We start from the raw sequence: 18,729 nt of genomic DNA on the forward strand, positions 1-18,729 counted from the left end.
CGGGGTGGAGGGGGGGAAGCTCCCCGCCCCACACCCAGGGGAGAGGGCACTCCTCCCTCAGGGGGGGAGGCCCCTCAGACCTGGGTGTTGGGGTGATGGGGGAGAGCTTCCCCCTGCACCCAGGGGAGAGGGCACTCCCCCATTCGTGGGGGAGGCCCTTTAGACCTGGGTGTCGGGGAGGGGGGATGGGAGCTCCACCACCCCCGCACCCAGGGGAGAGGGCACTCCGGACTCCACTGCCTCGCCTGGCCTGCCATCCTCAGGCCCAGGGCCAGCGCAGTACCTGAGAGGACTGCCCGTCTCGGTTGACTGCTGTCCAGGCCATAAGTCCTCTGCTGCGCCCTCGGACCTAGGTGACGAGGTGGGGGGGGGGAACTACCCCCCACAAACCCAGGGGAGAGGACACGCTCTCTCCGGGGTGGGGGAGGCCACTTGGACCTCGGTTGTCAGGGGTGGGGGGGAGCTTTCCCCCGGCACCCAGGGGAGAGGGCACTACCCCCTACCGAGGGGAGGCCCCTAGGACCTGGGTGTCGGGGTGGGGGGAGCTCCCCCCCACACCCAGGGGATAGGGCACTCCAACTCCAGGAGAGAGGTCCATCTAACCTGGGTGTGGGGGAAGGGAGCTCCCCCTCTCAGCACCCAGGGGAGAGAGCACTCTCCCCTGCAGGGGGGAGGCCCCTGTAACCTGGGTGACAGCGGGGGAGCTCCATGGCTCTGCAGCCAGACCAGAGGGCACTTCCTCGGCGGGGTAAGCCTCTCGGTCCTGGGTGTCAGGTTGGTTCGGGGGGAGCTCCACCACCACCCCTAACCAGGGGAGAGGGCACTCCCCCCTTGGGGGCGGAGGCCCTTCGGGGACCTGGGTGTCCAGGGTGAGGGGCAGGGAGCTCCTCCCACACACACACACAGGGGAGAAGGCATTCCCACCTCCAGGGGGGGTGGGGGAGGCCCATGGGACCTGGGTATTGGGGTGGGGGGGAGCTCCACCCCTCTGCACACAGGGGAGAGGGCACTCCCACCTCCTGGGAGGTTGGGGGAGTCCCCTCAAAACTGGGTGTCAGGGGGTGGGGAGCTCCACCACCTGTACCCAGGGGAGAGGACACTACCACCTCCAGCGGGGAGGACCCTCATACCTGGGTGTCCAGGTGGGAGTGGGGGAGCTCCACCGCCCCCCCAGCCAGGGGAGAGGGCACTCCCCCCTGGGGGGTGAGGCCCCTTTAGACGTGGGTGTGTGTGGGGGGAGCTCCACCTATCCGCAATCAGGGAAGAGGAAACTCCCCCCTACGGGTGGGAGGCACCTGGACCTGGGTATCAGGGTGTGTGTGGGGGGGGAGCTCCACCTGCCTACCACACAGGGGAGAGGGTACTCCCCTGTCCAGGGGTGTGGCCGCTCTAGCCTGGGTGTGTGTTGGGAGAGCTCCCTCCCTCCCCACCCAGGAGAGAGGGCACTCCCCCATCCAGGGGCCAGGCCCCTCTAATCTGGGTGTCAGGGGGAGATCCCCAGCGCACCCAGGGGAGAGGCACTCCCCCCCCAGGGGCGAGGCCCCTTAACCTAGGTATTGGGATCTCCCCAGTGCACCCAGGACACAGGGGAACTCCCCCCTCCAGAGGAGAGGCCCCTATAACCTGGGTGTGGGGGGAGCTTCCCAGTGCACCCAGGGAGAGGGGCACTCCCCCCTCCAAGGGAGAGGTCCCGGTGTGCTCCCCAGGGCACCCTGGGCAGACTTGCACTCCCCCCTCCAGAGGGGAGGATCCTCTAACCTGGGTGTCTCCCCTGCATCCAGGGGAGAGGACACTCCCACCTCACGGGGTTGCCCCTTGGACCTGGGTGTTGGGTTGGGGGGAGCATTGGCTAGACCTCTGAACATCCATTTTGCAGTTTTCAGGCTTTTAAGGAGTGCCCTTTCAATTGTTCTGGGATGATCAGGGGAACTGCTTTATGTTCTGGTCAGTCTCCACTAGTGTGCTTCAATAAAGGCTTGATTCTATTTTAAGTGAGTGGTCTGAAAGTCAGTTTATGAAGCCCCAGGAAGAAGCTTTAACTATAACACTACAATGATGGCTTTGAACTAGTGTCTTTGTTTTGTTTTTTTTTTTTTAATGTTGCCATTCTCTGTATTTGGCATTTAACCCAAAGGCAAAAGCCAACTTACATGTTCACAAATTTAAAGCAGTATGGAATCATGGATCCCCATTTCCTTCAGTTGCTTATAAGTGATTGCTGTCTTTGTTTCTGATACTCCAGTTTTCCTCACTTGCCAACAAACTCCCTTCAAGCTGGCTCCTATAACCTTTTATCTTCTCCCATTTGTTCTATAAATGTTTCCTCAATCTCAGCACAGTTATATGTGCCTTAAATGGCTACTTCTCCAAAGAACACTGGCTTCTTTCATTGGAGAATAAAAATTAGAATCTGTAATCTAGGTATAATGTGTGCACATCCCCTTTCCATGCGCATGTGATCAGGGAGGATTCATGCTAGTCTCCTTCTCCTACCCATGTACAGAGGTCTAGGGACACTTGGTGCTTGTTCCCACACCCACATGTATACACTTTCTCATTCTGCCCATTTACCAATGGTCATCATTGGATCTGGGATGTTTCCCAAATCTCAGGTGTTGCAGGCTTGTGCCATGTGCAGCCATAGCTAGAGGTGGGGCTTTAGGAATGTGTGTAAGGTTCTGACCACATCAGTGGCTTAACAACTTGATGAGGTCATACCTAAAGGAATTGCTAGGTGTTTGAGAAATCTGTAGGAGGTGTGACTAGTTGGAGAAAGTTTGTCCCAGGGTATGTGCCCTGAAAGAGAACATCTTGTCCCTAGCCCTTTCCCTTTCTCTCTCTCTCTCTCTCTCTCTCTCTCTCTCTCTCTCTCTCTCTCTCTGCTTTACCCTCCTCCTGAAGTGGGCAGCCCAGCTCCAACTTGCCCTCCCACCAAGCTGTTTTGCCTCACAACAGGCCCAAAGCAAGAGGGCCAAATCACTGTGGACTGAAACCTTAGAGACTGAGCCAGTTTAACTCCTTCCCCTTGATGTTGTTTTTATCAGGTCTTTTCTTTCAGCAATGGACAACTAATTATCACATCTATGTATACTAAATAGATCTCTGTATAGTAAATGTAAATGATACCTTCACTTCTAGCCCAATCCAAAGGGTTTATACAGGTTCTGCCTTTGCTTATTTATGTGTTTTTTCCAAATGGAAGAAAACTAGATCACTAATACTAATTTCTGCAATCCTTTTGTAGTCAATCTTGCTACCATGCAGGCCACCTCACTGGAGCCTTGAAACCATCACACATTCCAGGTACTTGATGGATGCCATGCATACTTTTCCATTGCCTTGAAACTACTTACATGTGAAATCAGATAGTATGTAACTTTTCACCTGCACTTTCTACTGAACATAATGCTGTTGAAATTCTTCCATATTATTAGGTGATCTTGTATTTTTCCCTTTATTACTATGTGATATTCCACTATCAATACTATATCAATTCTCTGATATTGGCTTTCTAGGAACTCTCTGGTTTATATTATAATTTCTCCCTATGTGGGTGGCTACTTAGAGGGATGCTGTGGTCATCTTGCCTTAGCCCCACTGTGGACATGTAGTTTTCTTCTACTTGGATGTTGAGAGCTTCAATTGCTGTATCCCTGAGGGAATTTGCTGAATATGCATGTAAAATGAAAACTGATTATTCTCGTCAGCAGCTGTTAAAAAACTACTAGTGACAAATAAAGTAAAAAAAGAAAAAGAAAAATTTTAAAAAACCAGAAATGTGTTATTTAGTAGAACACAACTGACAAAATTAAGTTGAAGTCTATACACAAGGCAGTTTTCTGCTTGGTATTCAATGAACCTTTATATAAAGTAGAGAAGAAAATCTAAACACTATCCCCAAAGCCTCTGAAAACTATAGCAGGATATTTATTATTCTTATTATAGTTCACAGTTCATGGCTACAACAGAGGATGGACCCCAGTATAGACAACTGTATCTCAGTGGAAAGATCTCAAGGACACACAAATGCTTTGAGAGAGGACAGCTTCTCTGGTTGGTGGTCTACCTGTCCAGGCAGCTTAGATCCTACATGCAGTATAATGCTCTGCAAAGGGAAATGATAGAGTCATGAGTAGGGAAAGAGTCACAGACTAGAATCGTGGTCACATTAGCGCCACATAGAATATACATAAATGAAAACCCTATGCATCGACTGACAGCCACAAATCTGCACTCTTAATGGTTCTTCACTCTGGGGAGAATTTCAGAGAGTAATGCTCCCATGAAAGACTTGAGAGATGCTTTACCTCCCAGATGCATTATCTCTTTGGACTGTACATAAGACAAGTGCATCTGTTGTATGTGACGGATGCTTATGAATCTTAACAGAAAACCATTTGAATTGCAACTTACCTCAGAGTTATAGTTTTCTTACATCTTAAGGATTAAAGAGCTGTAATATGGGACAAGCCTGGTCCCATGACTGAATCAGACCAGGGCCTCATGTTTCAGTGCTGTAAGATGGAACAAGACTGGTCTCATGACCTAAGCAAACCAGAGCCTTTTTTGCAGCAGTCCTCTCAGGAGTAATGCCTTGCACACTCCACATCACCCTGTTTGGCCCCCAGAGGATGACTGGTTAGTCAAATGACGGGTAATATTCCTCAAGGTAGGAACAAGCTAAGACAGGCACAGTTGCAGAGGGGCCATCAGGAGAAAGCTTGGGCGCCAACAGAGGTGAGGCAAAGAACTTCAACCCCCCAACTTGTGCAAAGGTCTAAATATTCACCCCTTCTGAGAGAGGTCTCTTGCCCCCATTATCTGCTTTGCTCCCCATGCCCAGCACAGATTGCAACCCAAATGACAGAGATCTAGTCAACAGTGGCTGTCCTCTCAGAACAGCAGGAAACAAATGCAGCTACAGGAAAGGGCCATGTCTGGATGTTTTCTCTTTTCTCTTTCTTCCTTCTTCCCTCTTTTTCTATGCTATTCCTCTTCCTTTCTTCTCTCATCATGGTTTTCCTTTGGCAACAAATTTAATAAAAAAGGAGGAAACATTGGAATAAGTTTCAGTCTCAGCTAGCAGCTACTAGCAGGTCTCCAGCCAGTTCTCTTACCCGGAGTCTGTGTGTTAATTCCACATCTCTACCCCCACGACAAGGTAGCTGAATGACCATGGATCAAGAAGCAACTAGAAACACACTCTAGATGGAATATATCTGTTCCCATGACAAACAAGAGCAGACACATCTGTGCTACCTATTTTAGAGTGGTAAGATGGGACAAGCTTGGTCCCATGATCGACCCAGACCAGGGCCTTCTGTGACACCTGTTTTATACCTTGAAGATGGGAAAATCCTGGTCTCATAACAGAACTAGGTCAGGTCCTCTTGTGCCACCTGTTTTAGAGCTATCAGATGGGACAAAACTTGTCCCATGACCAAACCAGTTTAGGACCACCTATGCCATTTGTTTTAGAGCTGTATTATAGGACATGCCTGGTCCCATGACTGAACCAGGCCAATGCCTCCTGTACCATTTTAGAGCTGTCATATAGAACAAACATGATCCCATGATTGAAGCAGGCCTGGATCTTTTGTGCCATCTATTTTAGAGCTGCATGATGGGAAAAACTCGGTGCCATAACCAAATCAGACTAGGGCCTTCTCTGCCACCTGATTTAGAGCTGTAAGTTGTGACAACCCTGATTCCATGACTGAACAAGGCCAGGGCCTCCTGTGCAACCTGTTTAGAGCTGTAAGATGGAACAAGCTGGTCAAATGCCAAAAAAAGCAGCAGCTTCTGGGCCACCTGTTTTAGAGCTGTAAGTTTGGACAAGCCTTGTCCCATGACCAAACTAGGTCAGGGCCTGCTGTACCACCTGTTTTAGAGCTGCAGGATGGAAAAACGCCTGGTCCCATCATCAAACCAGACTACAACCTTCTGTAACTGCTTTTTTAGTGCTGTAAAATGAAACAAACCTGGTCCCATGACCAAACCAGGCCAAGGTGTCCTGTCACACCATGTTAGAAGTGTAAACTGAGACTTGCCTGTTCCCATGACTGAACCAGACCAGGGCATCCTGTGACACCTATTTTAGAGCTATGAAAAGTGACAAGCCTCCTCCCATGACCACAGCAGATGAAGGCTTCCTGTACCCATGTTTTAGAGCTGTAAGATAAGACAAAACTGGTTGCATGACCAAACCAGATCAGGATCGTTTTATGCCACATGATTTAGAGCTGTAAGTTGTGACAAGTCTGGTACCATGACCAATCCAGACCAGGACTTCTTATACCAGGACTGATTTAGCACTGTGATATGCTAAAGTCCTGTAACATGATAAAACCAGATCATGGTCTACTGTACCACATGTTTTAGAGCTGTAAAAGGGGACAAGCCTGGAATCATCACTGAATCAGACCAGGGCCTCCTATACCACCTGTATCAGAGTTGTAAGATGGGACAAACCTAGTACAAAGACCAACCAGACCAGGTCCTCCTATACCACCTGTATTAGAGCTGTAAGATGGGACAAACCTGGTCCAATGATGATTCCTGACCAGGACCTCCTATACCACCAGTTATAGAGCTGTAAGATGGGACAAACATGGTCCCATGAGCAAACTAGACCAGGGCCAACTGTGCTTCATGTATTAGAGCTGTAAGATGGGACAAGCCTGGTCTCATGACTGAACCAGGCCAGAACCTCCTAGAGCTGTAAAATGAGACAAATCTCGTTCCATGATTGAACAAGGTCAAGACATTCTTTGACACCAGTTTTAGAGATGTAAGATGGGACAAACCTGGTCTCATGAACAAACCAGACCAGGGCCTCCTGTTTCACCTGTTTTAGAGCTATAAGAGTGAAGAAGTCTTATCCCATGACCAAACCAGACCAAGACCTACTGTGCCAACTGATTTAGAGCTATAAGATGGGACAGGCCTGGACCCATAATGAAATAGACCAGAGTCTTGTGTACCACCTGTATTAGAGCTGTAAGTTTTAGACACCTGGTCCCATAAATAAATCAGGCCAGGGCCTTCTGTGCCACCTGTTTTAGATCTCTACCTTAAGACAAATCTAGTCACATAACCCATCTTGGCCAGGGCATCCTGTGCCAACTGTTTCAGAGCTGTAAGATGGGACAAACTTGGTCCCATGACCAAACAAGGCCAGGGCCTCTTGTGCCACCTGCTTGAGAGCAGTAAGATGGGACAAGCCTGTTCCCATTACCAAAATAAACCAGAGCATCTTGTACCAGCTGTATTAGTGCTCTACAATGGGAGGCATGTGGTCCCATTACTGAACCAGACCAGGGCCTCCTGCCACCTGTTTTAGAGCTGTAAGATGGGACAAAACTAGTCCCATGACCAAACTAGGCCTGGACTTCCTCTGCCATCTGTTGTAGAGGTGTGAGTTGGAAGAGCCTGGCCCCATTATTGAAATGGGCTAGGGCAAATTGTACCACATGATTTACAGCTGCAAGATGGGACAAGCCTGGTTTAATGACTGAATCAAGCTAGAGCCTCCTGAATCACCTATTTTAGTGCTGTAAGATATGTCAGAACTAATCCCATGACCAAAACAGACCAGGTCCTTCTGTGCCACCTGATTTATAGCTGTAACATGGGACAAGCCTGGTCCTATGTCCAAACCAGGCCATGGCTTCCTGTGCTACCTTTTTAGAGCTGTAATATGGGACATACCTGGTCCCATGACTGAACAAAACCAGGGCCTCTGGTGCTACCTGTTTTAGAGCTGTTAGATGAGACAATACTGCTCCCATGACAGAACCACGCCATGCATTCTGTACCAGCTGTTTAAGAGCTGTCAGATGTGACAAGCTTGGTCTCATGACCGAACCATGCCATGGCCTTTTGTGCCACCTGTTTTAGAGCTGTAAGATTGGAAAAAAACTCATCCTATGACTGAACCAGGACAGGGCTCATAATTTGATGGAATTATTAGAAGGTGGTTGAATCTATAGAATGTGGGTTCTAATTAGAGGTATGTCTTGGAATGCTGTATCAGGTCCATGGTCCCTTTTCTTTCTCTCTCTCTTCTCTCTACCACCCCTCCCCCTCTCTTTCCTGGATGTTCATCTACCTGTTTCCTGGATGTCCAGTTGAGCAGCTTTTCTTTGCCATATCATTCCAGCTTGATGTTCTGTTTACCGTGGGCACAAAGCAATGGAGGGAGCTGACAATTAATTGAAACCTCTGAAACTGTGAGCCAAATGAAACTATTCTTCTTTTAACTTTTACACGTCAGGTATTTTGTTCACAGAGAAAAAAAAGATGAGTAACACAATTAGCTTATTGAATATTTATGTTAACACTACACATTTGGTATTAAAGATGGGAATTGAGTTCCTAGTACTAAAGGACATTTTCCAAGTACTACAATGACAGAGTTTTCTATAGAGAGATCTTGTGTGGACTCTGCTGTCAATTAGGAATTTATGATCATTGTGTACAAATAAGTCAAATTTGCTTAATATTCTTGTTAATCACATTCAAATAATAATCCTTATTCATATGTACAAATATTCCACAATGAAACCCACTATTCTCTATAATTAAATTGTACAAATAAATATTTAAAAAAGAGTAAATAATAAGTTTGGGTTTAAAATAAAACAAACTAAATTCACATTACTGCATTCTGAAAGTAAAGCTGCCACACAAGCAGAAAATTGCCTACTTTGCAAAATTACTCAGAGTACGAGGCTAAAAAGTAGTCCTAGAAAACAAAATATTTACTAAAAATATATTAAGCTAAGTCCTAGACTTTTAAGAATAAATGTAAGCAAACAATCAAACACATAGCTCTAACAGTTCAGAAATGGTCACAAGAACACATACAGTTTTATTTCTAAGTATTGTGCACTTTGGGTATAGTCAGATTTATGAACTGATCAAATTGTATATTGTAGTATAAAGTCCAAAACAGGTGTGCTATTTTGGAATGTTAAGATTAGAAATATTTTATGACTAGATATTGGAGTGTTGATCCTAAATTTCAACCTTCCTTGATAATATGGCTCTAGGCCAGGAGCTGAGCTTCTTGCATTTTACTTTTACTATTACTTAAATTGGTACAACATAACCCAATGTGACTCGGCCTCATTCTGCTGATATGCCTATATAATACCTAACTAATTCTTAGGATTCCATTGTTCATCTTGGCTTTTCAAAGTCATCAGCTGAGGCAAGATATTTCTACTTCCCCCTTTGTAAAGTTAACTTTTAATGTATATTCAGTTTATGCCTTAATTTTGAGAGTGTTTACATATCATTCTACTTATTAATTCAATAAAAAATAAATAACACAATATATTATGTATGCTAATTCCAGCTCTCTCTAGGCCAATCCTACATATCAATCTGAATGTGGAGATACATTTATGATAAAGAGGAAGAGGACTTCTAATTAGATGTGTACATTGGCAAATTGTAAGCAGATTTCCTTGTGAGCCAAGTTGAAATAAATCCCATATTCAACATGGAAGTAATTACCTTGCACAATTGAACTGAGATAGATTGCTTTTTGCCTTCTTTATTCCTGAACAGTCATTAGTTGAAGTAATAAATATTGATATGGAGTATAATACTCCAAAAAGTTTATTTAAAATAATTTTGAAGTCCACAGTGATTTTGTTATCCTGGGTCATGCCATTTGCAGAAGTGTGATGAGTGCTTCTGTGGTTTTCTTAGATTTTGTTTTTGAGTTGTTTATGGCTCTGATAATATTTTATACAAGGATTCATTAACAATTGAAAAATTTCTGATATGATAAAGCACTCTTGTCAACTTTGGCTTCTAGACACATGAAATGTATCACTAAAAGAGGGGATGTGATTGATAGAATTCATATTCATTGGAAGCTGCTTTTTGGGGGCCACTCAGTCTCTGAGGGGTACTGCTGGAGAGGGCAGAACTGCTTCCTGTTATGTGATGTCATTCTGATTACTTTGTTAGAGCCCCAATTTACAAGCTTCACTCTCTGATAACTGATGTCTTGAAAAGTATTTCCATCTCTTTACTGTTGTACAATTCAGAAAAGATATAAGGTTATCATTTAGAGAATGGTTTCAATATATAAAAGAGGGTAATTCTCACACAATAGGTACATCATCTAAATGAGTTTATATCTCAGACAAAAAATATTTCTCTAATGGCAACTCCTTGGGTATATTAATGATTTTGTCCAGATCTGTTCAACAGAGATTAGGGTACTGGTTGGGATAGACGATGGAAAACAGGCAAACAACTACCCCCAATCCTTTAAAAAATCTTTGCTCTTTACTCAACTAAAGAAAATGAAGCAACTCTCAGAATTATTTATTAAGTACTGAGCTTTAGGCTGCTATGCAGTGATTTGGAAGGACTGAGACTGAAATTAGATCTATTTCAGTATTGATTAGGGCTTGAAATAAATGTTTACATTCTTGAAATAACTTCTTGGTGATTGTTTATTCATTAATGTCTTTAAATATTAATTGGGAAGTCCATTGGTCTCCTACAAGTTCTAGATGGCCTAATTAGCCATTTTGTAAATCAATATACTACAGTATTTAATTTAAATAAATTAAATAAATTAATTTATAATCTTTCATTAACATGGAATTAAAACGTTGGTAAAACTAGTTTTTAGTCCCTAATTAATCTATAATCAATGTTACTATATACATGAATTGAATAAAAAATTTCGTTAGCAATTTTCTTGGGCAAAAGATAGTGTGTAATAACTTTCTCTGATTGCCAGACCTGCAGAACAATACCCTGACTTCAGCTTTCTAAGCAAAATTGTCTACACACCATTTTTAAGGATATAGAGATGAACAAGCTACTAGTTGTTTGGATGATGTTTTTCTGGTCCTTGATGTTGCCCTTATACTTGAAATTGCTTACCTCACAAATATGAAATTCAGTTGTTTTTACTACAGGTTTAGGCAATATTCCCTTATTTTGTTATTTCTAACTAAATGCAATGAACAATGCATATCAATTTGTCTGCTAATGCTACTTAAAAGCAAATTTCAACATTGACACTTATCCATTCAATTATTTATTATGTCATACAACAAATAGTTATGTATGGATGCACTCTCTAAATACTGGACTAAACAGAGCTTAAGGTGTTATTTGAGGGAACAACGAAACAAAGAAAATATGAAATTAGTCCAATTAAAAAATTTAAAGGTCATATCGGGGCTGGGGTTGTGGCTCATTGGTAAAGAACTCACCTAATACCTGCAAGAGGCTGGGTTCAATTCTGAGCACCACATAAAAATAAAAAAAATAAAGATATTGTGTCCAACTGCACCTAAAATATTTTAAAGATCTTAGTGTTATATATTAGTAGAAGAAAGCTAAAGTGATGATGAAATATCAGTAATATGATGCATTTTCACAACTATAAGAGTAATTAATTGTGAAAACACAAACTTAAATTTCCTAAAATAGTGATATTATTAGAAATTTAAATTGCTTGACAAATAGCCTTTAAAAACACTATACACCTTTCTGATGTATGTACAGAATCCAGTGACTGATCAGCACTGGAGTGGCTCCTGAGCTCAGTAACCTCCAACACCCTATCACTGTGGTAAAAACATGGTCACCCATCTTGGAGTATGGCATCTAATAACTCACATATGGTAGTACTTTAACAAAATTTTGCTCAGCAGAAACTCTGCTCACGGTACCATGGGGAATTAGAACTATCTATCAGATGAGGTAATCAAGCACTACAGACTCCTAGGGTAGCAGAAAAATTGGGGTTTATATGGACACTTTTCTGATGTTCTGTTTTTATACAGAGTCCCATTTACAAAATTCATTGTCCTTTTTGTGTTTCTCCAAGGATGTTGGTTTTAATGCTATTCTCAATTAGTTCTCTACAAAAAGAAGTTTTCCAAGATCAAACACATTTGAGAAGCAATAGCTACCATAGAGGCTCTGAGTATTCCTGCTAAAAGTAAACATACTTAAATTAACCTGGAGTTTGTACCAACCAATTTGATTACAAAAAAAAACTTTCACATATTTCTTTCTGTATTCTATTTAGTATTGTATTCACAGAAAATGACTCAGTGTATCCTTTTTCAGATAATACATACTTATTTATAGAAACATTAAATTGTGTTTGGCTTTTTGAACTCATGTGTAGTTGTTATTTGACTCTTTGAGTTTTTTTTTTTTTTTTTTTAGTGTGCTTACTTTTAAGACACATCTTCATGATTTACTTTGCTTGACTTCTTAAATGTAAATACCAGTTTTCTTTCTTTTTTTAAAAAAAATTATTTTATTGGATCCAACCTATTTTTCCAGCTTTCCATTTTGGATCACCGGTATTTTATATAATGTACTCATCATCAGTTTGAGATCTTTGCTATTTACAAATGCCATGAGCAGCAGTGCGAAGGACCAGATGACAGCCGGGCGCCGCGGACCGATCCCAGGGCAGACGGGATAATAGTGAGCAAGCGAGGCCCGGAGTCCCGCTAGCACCCCTTGCTAGGTCCGAGAGCAGGTTCTGTTTCAGCGCAGAGACCCAGGGTCGGGCTTTCTGCTGGAGAACGCAGTGTTGCCCTGGACGGCGCCAAGCGCAACAGCACCTTGGCCCTGGCCACTGGAGCGCTGTGTTGCGAGGCGTGGGGCCGCGCAAGTCTTCTTCCTCAAAGGAGGGTATGAAGCTTTTTCAGCTTCCTGTCCGGAGCTCTGTAGCAAAAAGTCGACCCCCATGGGGCTCAGCCTTCCCCTGAATACTAGTGTCCCTGACAGCGCAGAATCTGGATGCAGTTCCTGCAGCACCCCACTTTACGACCAGGGTGGCCCAGTGGAGATCCTGCCCTTCTTGTACCTGGGCAGTGCCTACCATGCTTCCCGCGAGGACATGCTGGCTGCCTTGGGCATCACTGCCCTGATCAATGTTTCGGCCAATTGCCCCAACCACTTTGAGGGCCACTACCAGTACAAGAGCATTCCTGTGGAGGACAACCACAAGGCGGACATCAGCTCCTGGTTCAACGAGGCCATAGACTTCATAGATTCCATCAAGAATGCAGGGGGAAGGGTGTTTGTCCACTGCCAGGCGGGCATTTCCCGGTCAGCCACCATCTGCCTCGCTTACCTCATGAGGACTAACCGGGTGAAGCTGGATGAGGCATTTGAGTTCGTGAAGAAGAGGCGAAGCATCATCTCCCCCAATTTCAGCTTCATGGGCCAGCTGCTGCAGTTCGAGTCCCAGGTGCTGGCCCTGCACTGCTCGGCCGAGGCCGGGAGCCCTGCCATGGCTGTGCTAGACCGGGGCACCTCTGCCACCACCGTCTTCAACTTCCCCGGCTCCATCCCTGTCCACTCCACGAACAGTGCCCTCAGCTACCTTCAGAGCCCCATCACCACCTCCCCCAGCTACTGAAAAACCCTGGAGGAGCTTCCATCCCTCCAGGACTGCAGGCTCTTCCTCCAGAAGAGAGGCAGTAACTCCAGAGATGGGCTTGTGGGTGCTTGTCCTTATTTATTTAATTTCACCCAAGTTCCCTGGGTTCTGAGCACTTGCCATGGTGACAGCGTCAAGACGTTTTGCTGAACTCAGCACGTTGCGGACCAATATACAGTGGGTACATCAAGTCCCTCTGACAAAACGGGGCAGAAGAGAAAGGACTCGTGTGTGAGCTGCTTTCTCTTTGCTTGCCTCAGTTTTTTCTAGAAACTTGATGCTTGACATACCTACCAGTATTACATTCCCAATGACATATATGTATGAGAATATATCTTATTTATTTTCCCATAGGCGGTCTGCCTTCACAAATGTGTCTACTCCTAGAAGAACCAAATACCTCAATTTTTGTGTTCAGTACTGTACTATCTTGTAAATAGATCTGAGCAGGTCTGTTCTTACCATTGGTGGAAAACACCAGTGTTGGTTTATTTAGTTGCCAACAGTTGTGTGTTTGCTGGTTATTTATGACCTGAAATAATATATTTCTTCTTCTAAGAAGACATTTTGTTATATAAGGATGATTTTTTTTATATAACAGAATAGATTATGTGATTTCTAAAAAAAAAACAAAACAAAACAAAATAAAAAAACAAATGCCATGAGCATCTTTATTTCAATTATAGAAAAGAGATAAGGAGAAGGAATGGGCAATAGTGGAACTATACTATAAACCATCACTCTCTGATTATGACTGCTGATCTTATTAACTAGTGACACATCCTTCAGAAGGGAAATTCCCATAGCTCATGCCTCTAGTATTTGTGATTTTCAAATGTTTATTCAAGATGGAAATAATATTATTTTCCTATTTTTAGTTCCTTCAGTTTTTCCATAATAAAATCATTAATAATTTGGTTTCTAAGAACAGTGGATGTCTTCTAAAGAAGTAACACTGGTCAAGATCTTGATTTTTATTTTGCAGAAATAGAAATATGTCCTATAACACCCAGTGTCTTTTCTTGCTCACTTTTTGTGATTTCAATGTCTTTGTATTGCAATTTCTATATTAATGAATAGCCACATGAAATTGTATATACCAATTAGTGTAGTTTGTTAATAAATACATTTGAATGCATGATATGTAAGGCTATCAAATTAAGCATTTAAATATATAATTGCTGTTTAAACATCATTTGACTTAACAGATGAGTATTTTTTTATAATTCCATGTTTGGAGTGATCTATTATTAATTTATCTCAACTTAAAGGAAAAATACAATGTGTTGCTTAAATTTAGCCAAACCAAACTATTTTTAATGTAATTTGTTTATATTTATGTAAGTGTATTTGCACATGTTTAGCCCCAACTATTCATTTCCACTAATTTGAATCCTGGAGGAGGAGTTTTGGTTTTTGTACAAATCACTAAGTTAGTATAATTGAGAATTTGAATCTACTTTACAATATTGTTAACATTAATTAAGAAAGGAATATACCAGAAGTAGTAGAGAGCTCAAATCCTAAGACTGACAAGTCCCAAGTTCATGGTTGACACTGTGCCATTTTCTATCTGAGGGATCATGAATAAGTTATTCTGTGCATTAAAACTTCAGTTCCCCATTTGTAAAATGGACATCAGGATGGTGATGAACACCTACCTCATAGCATTGTTTTACATGGAATGAATTCAAGTAAAGACCCTACTATATTGCCTTACAAACATTAAGTGTTGGGTAATGTGATTACCAGTCTCTTAAGTTTTATTTGTAAGCAAATCATCTAAACTGTCCAGAAAAAAAGTTAACATGTAAAATTAAACTTTTATTTGCATGAGGTTCTGGCAATCAAAATAGACATATTTCTCAAAAATTTTCTATTTTTATGATTACCTTGTATATATTATCCAATTAATACAACCTGGCAGTATATTTTAAATTCAGAATATTCCAAAAGCACTTAATATGCTACCATACCAACAGCATCCAAGACATTTAAATCACAACACTTACCACATTTGGCAGAAATATATATTGTAAGTGGGATAATAGGGTCTTCTGTTGTTGCATGGCTCATGCGTGGCCCAAACAGTCTATAATAAAACCAACAAAGCAGTAATTCTTTCTCACTGACACACAAGTATGCCAAGTTTGTCCAGTTGGAAATGGAGCTCTTTAAAATAATTTAATTTTAGGACATGGATCTAGATATTTTGTTTCCTTTCCAAAGCTATCTGATTTGATTAAAATTTTGTTTGAATGTTTTTCTTTTCTTAAATATAGCAGATGTTACAAAAATAAAATGGGAAGGCTATGGGTAAAATGCCTTTGTTTGAAATATGCTATTATTTAATACTACCAATTCAATGAGGTTTAATTATGATCAGTCTATTAAGTACTAGAAAAACAGACTAGTCAGCAGTCTAAGTCATCTGAAGAGACAGGCTCGGAGAAAACATCTAGTACACAGTACCCACACAATCAGCAAGTCCTTATGGATGCTCATATAGACTGTTTCTGCACAAAGAAGCATTATTGAAGGGATATAAGTTTAGGATGAAATATAACCTGCACTTCACTCACTGTGGGTTCTTAGTTGTTCTCTCAGAAAATGGTAATTCTTCTATCCAGAGGGCTACTTCTGTATAATGCAAAGGTTCTTCAGGGGGAGTGAATACTTACACTCATTTCCACTTTGCCTTTATCATTGGTGCCTTCTGACTGTATCTTTAAGGGATAGGAGCATTCAATAGAGAACTTTATGGTAGGGACTTAGAAAGGATAACCTGGTTCCTTTTCCCCACATGGAGCAATTAGCTTATTCTATAAAACATTTTTTTTCTCAGTTAAAGACCACCTATTACATACACTAAATTGTTTTTTTAATGTTATAAAACTAAAAAACCTTTTGACTATTGAAGCCTATTCATGTTTCACCTAAACAAGATGGCTCAATATGTTGACTAAATTATAAGATGCTCAATAAATTGAAGGAACAATTTGAAATGACAGGATTTTCCAATAGATAAAAAAATAAGAATGTGAACTTTTAAAATTTAGGTTATTCTCATTTCAAACCATTTTAAACTATTTTTTGTATTTCTAAAAAAATATGTTATTTGTTTTAATTAGTAATACATGACAGTGGAATGTTTTTATGCAGATTGAAACATCATACATACATGGGTTATATTTTCTTATTTTTCTGATTCTACATGTTGTATAATCTCATATATATGAGATTATAAATATTAATATGAGATTATAAATATTAATATATAATCATATATATGAGATTATATATATATATATATATATATATATATATATATATATATATATATATATAATCATGTTACATAATACTAATCTTCCTTACTCCATATCCTCTCACCTTACCCCACTCTACTCTACCTCATCTGAAGTAACCACATTCTTCTGTAGTGCCTCCCAACCTTATTGGGAATTAGCATTTATATATTAGAGAAAACATTTGTATTTTGATTTTATTGGATTGGTTTGTTTCATTGAAGGTAATATTCTCCATTTCCACCCATATATCAGCAAATATTATTACTTCATTTTTCTTTTAAGCTGAGTAATACTCCATTGAATATATATATTCCACATTTTCTTTATTCATTTATTTATTGAAGGACACCTAGTTTGGTTCCATAGTTTAGCTACAGTGAATTGAGCTGCTATAAACATTGACATGACTGCATCACTGTAGCATGCTGATTTTAAGTCCTTTGGCTTTAAATCAAGGATAAATGGCTTGGTGTAAAGGTGATTCCATTCCATGTATTCTGCAGAAGCTGCATACTGCTATCCACAGTTTTTCTAACAATTTGAAGTCCCATACCAATGCACGAGTGTACCTATCCCCCCACATACTTGCCAACATATTTTGTTGCCTATATTCTTGATGATTGCCATTCTGAATGGAGTGGGATAAAATTTTAGGGTAGTTTTGATTTGCATTACTCTAATTGCTAAAGATATTGAATCTTTCTTCATAAGTTTGTTGATCCATTGTATTTATTTTCCTGTGAAATCAAACTAATTTCTGAATACCTGTTTCTTTTATTAAAATTATTCTTAAATTCCCTGAACAGGTAATAAAAGCAATGTGTTATCAACCGTGAGTGAGGAATTCATATGTTCCATGAGTACCAAGAAAGTAGAGACTACACAATTAGAATAACATGATTTTAAATCAGAAAGCATGTATTTTGGAGAAATTTTTCAGTGTACCTCAAGGGGACATTTTGGGAAAGAAAAGTTGTGCAGGAATAATCACACACACACCTGGGATAAGAAGCAGGTTTATTATCAGGGGGTGACAAGGCTGCTCTTCAAAAAGAGAGGAATAGCACCAGCAAGGATGAAAATCAGACCCAACTCCCCCTTGCGTGTTTCCTTTTATAGGATAGAAACATGGCCACACACTAGGGGTGGTTTTAATCTTGACTGATATAGTAAGCATCCCTTGATCTTATGGAAGGCAAATTTATTTCTTAGGAAACAAGCAAGGCTGGCAGTTTTTCTTTCTCACAGAGAAAGAATAGGGGAACTGGTATGTCTGTTTTGTCTTCTCAAGGAGAGAACAGGGAAACTAGTATGTCTCCATACCAGAGGCTGGCAAGTTGTCTCTAATCTCTCTCTGAGAGAACAGGGAGAGACCAGCACATTTTCAGCCAGGTAGGTTTTACCTCAGGCTACAGTATATTTCTTGGGAATAAAGACAGTATTTATGAATTAGGGATGGGTAAAAGAAAGATGGCTGCAATTATGCTAATAATATTCAACGTTTATTGAATATGAGTAATTCATTAAGAAATCTTAAAATTCTCTTTTAGTTATGTGAATCCCTTTCTTCTAAAGAGAGGCATAAGCATACATATTCATTTTCACACATAAACGCACATATGCATGCACAATTAAAGCTCCAATGATACTTAGTTCTAAAGTGGACCATTGATTGGAAAATGTGCATATTCATATCAATTTCAAACAAAAGCAATGTATCCTACATAAAGGGGTGTCAACAAAACAGCCACAAATTACAGAATAAAATTTTGAAATAGTAATTAAAAATTTAGAAATCTGGGCATAATATATATATATTATGCCAGTCTTCATTTCCTAGTAGATACAAAAATATAAATAATTAAACTGAAATTTAGGGGAATATTAGTCTCCAAGTAATTGAAAGTTTAATTACACTGCCTTAAAGAATTAAGAGCAATCTCCAACTATTAACAAAACAGTATCTTT

At 41.1% G+C, this 18,729-nt stretch overlaps 1 pseudogene; it reads left to right on the forward strand.

Moving 5' to 3' along the window:
- Window positions 1-708: 708 nt before the first annotated feature.
- Window positions 709-13,429, forward strand: LOC143390149 (dual specificity protein phosphatase 1 pseudogene; annotated as a pseudogene).
- Window positions 13,430-18,729: the final 5,300 nt, after the last annotated feature.

This window comes from Callospermophilus lateralis, unplaced genomic scaffold (assembly GCF_048772815.1).
Source record: "Callospermophilus lateralis isolate mCalLat2 unplaced genomic scaffold, mCalLat2.hap1 Scaffold_101, whole genome shotgun sequence".
Classification (NCBI taxonomy): domain Eukaryota; kingdom Metazoa; phylum Chordata; class Mammalia; order Rodentia; family Sciuridae; genus Callospermophilus; species Callospermophilus lateralis.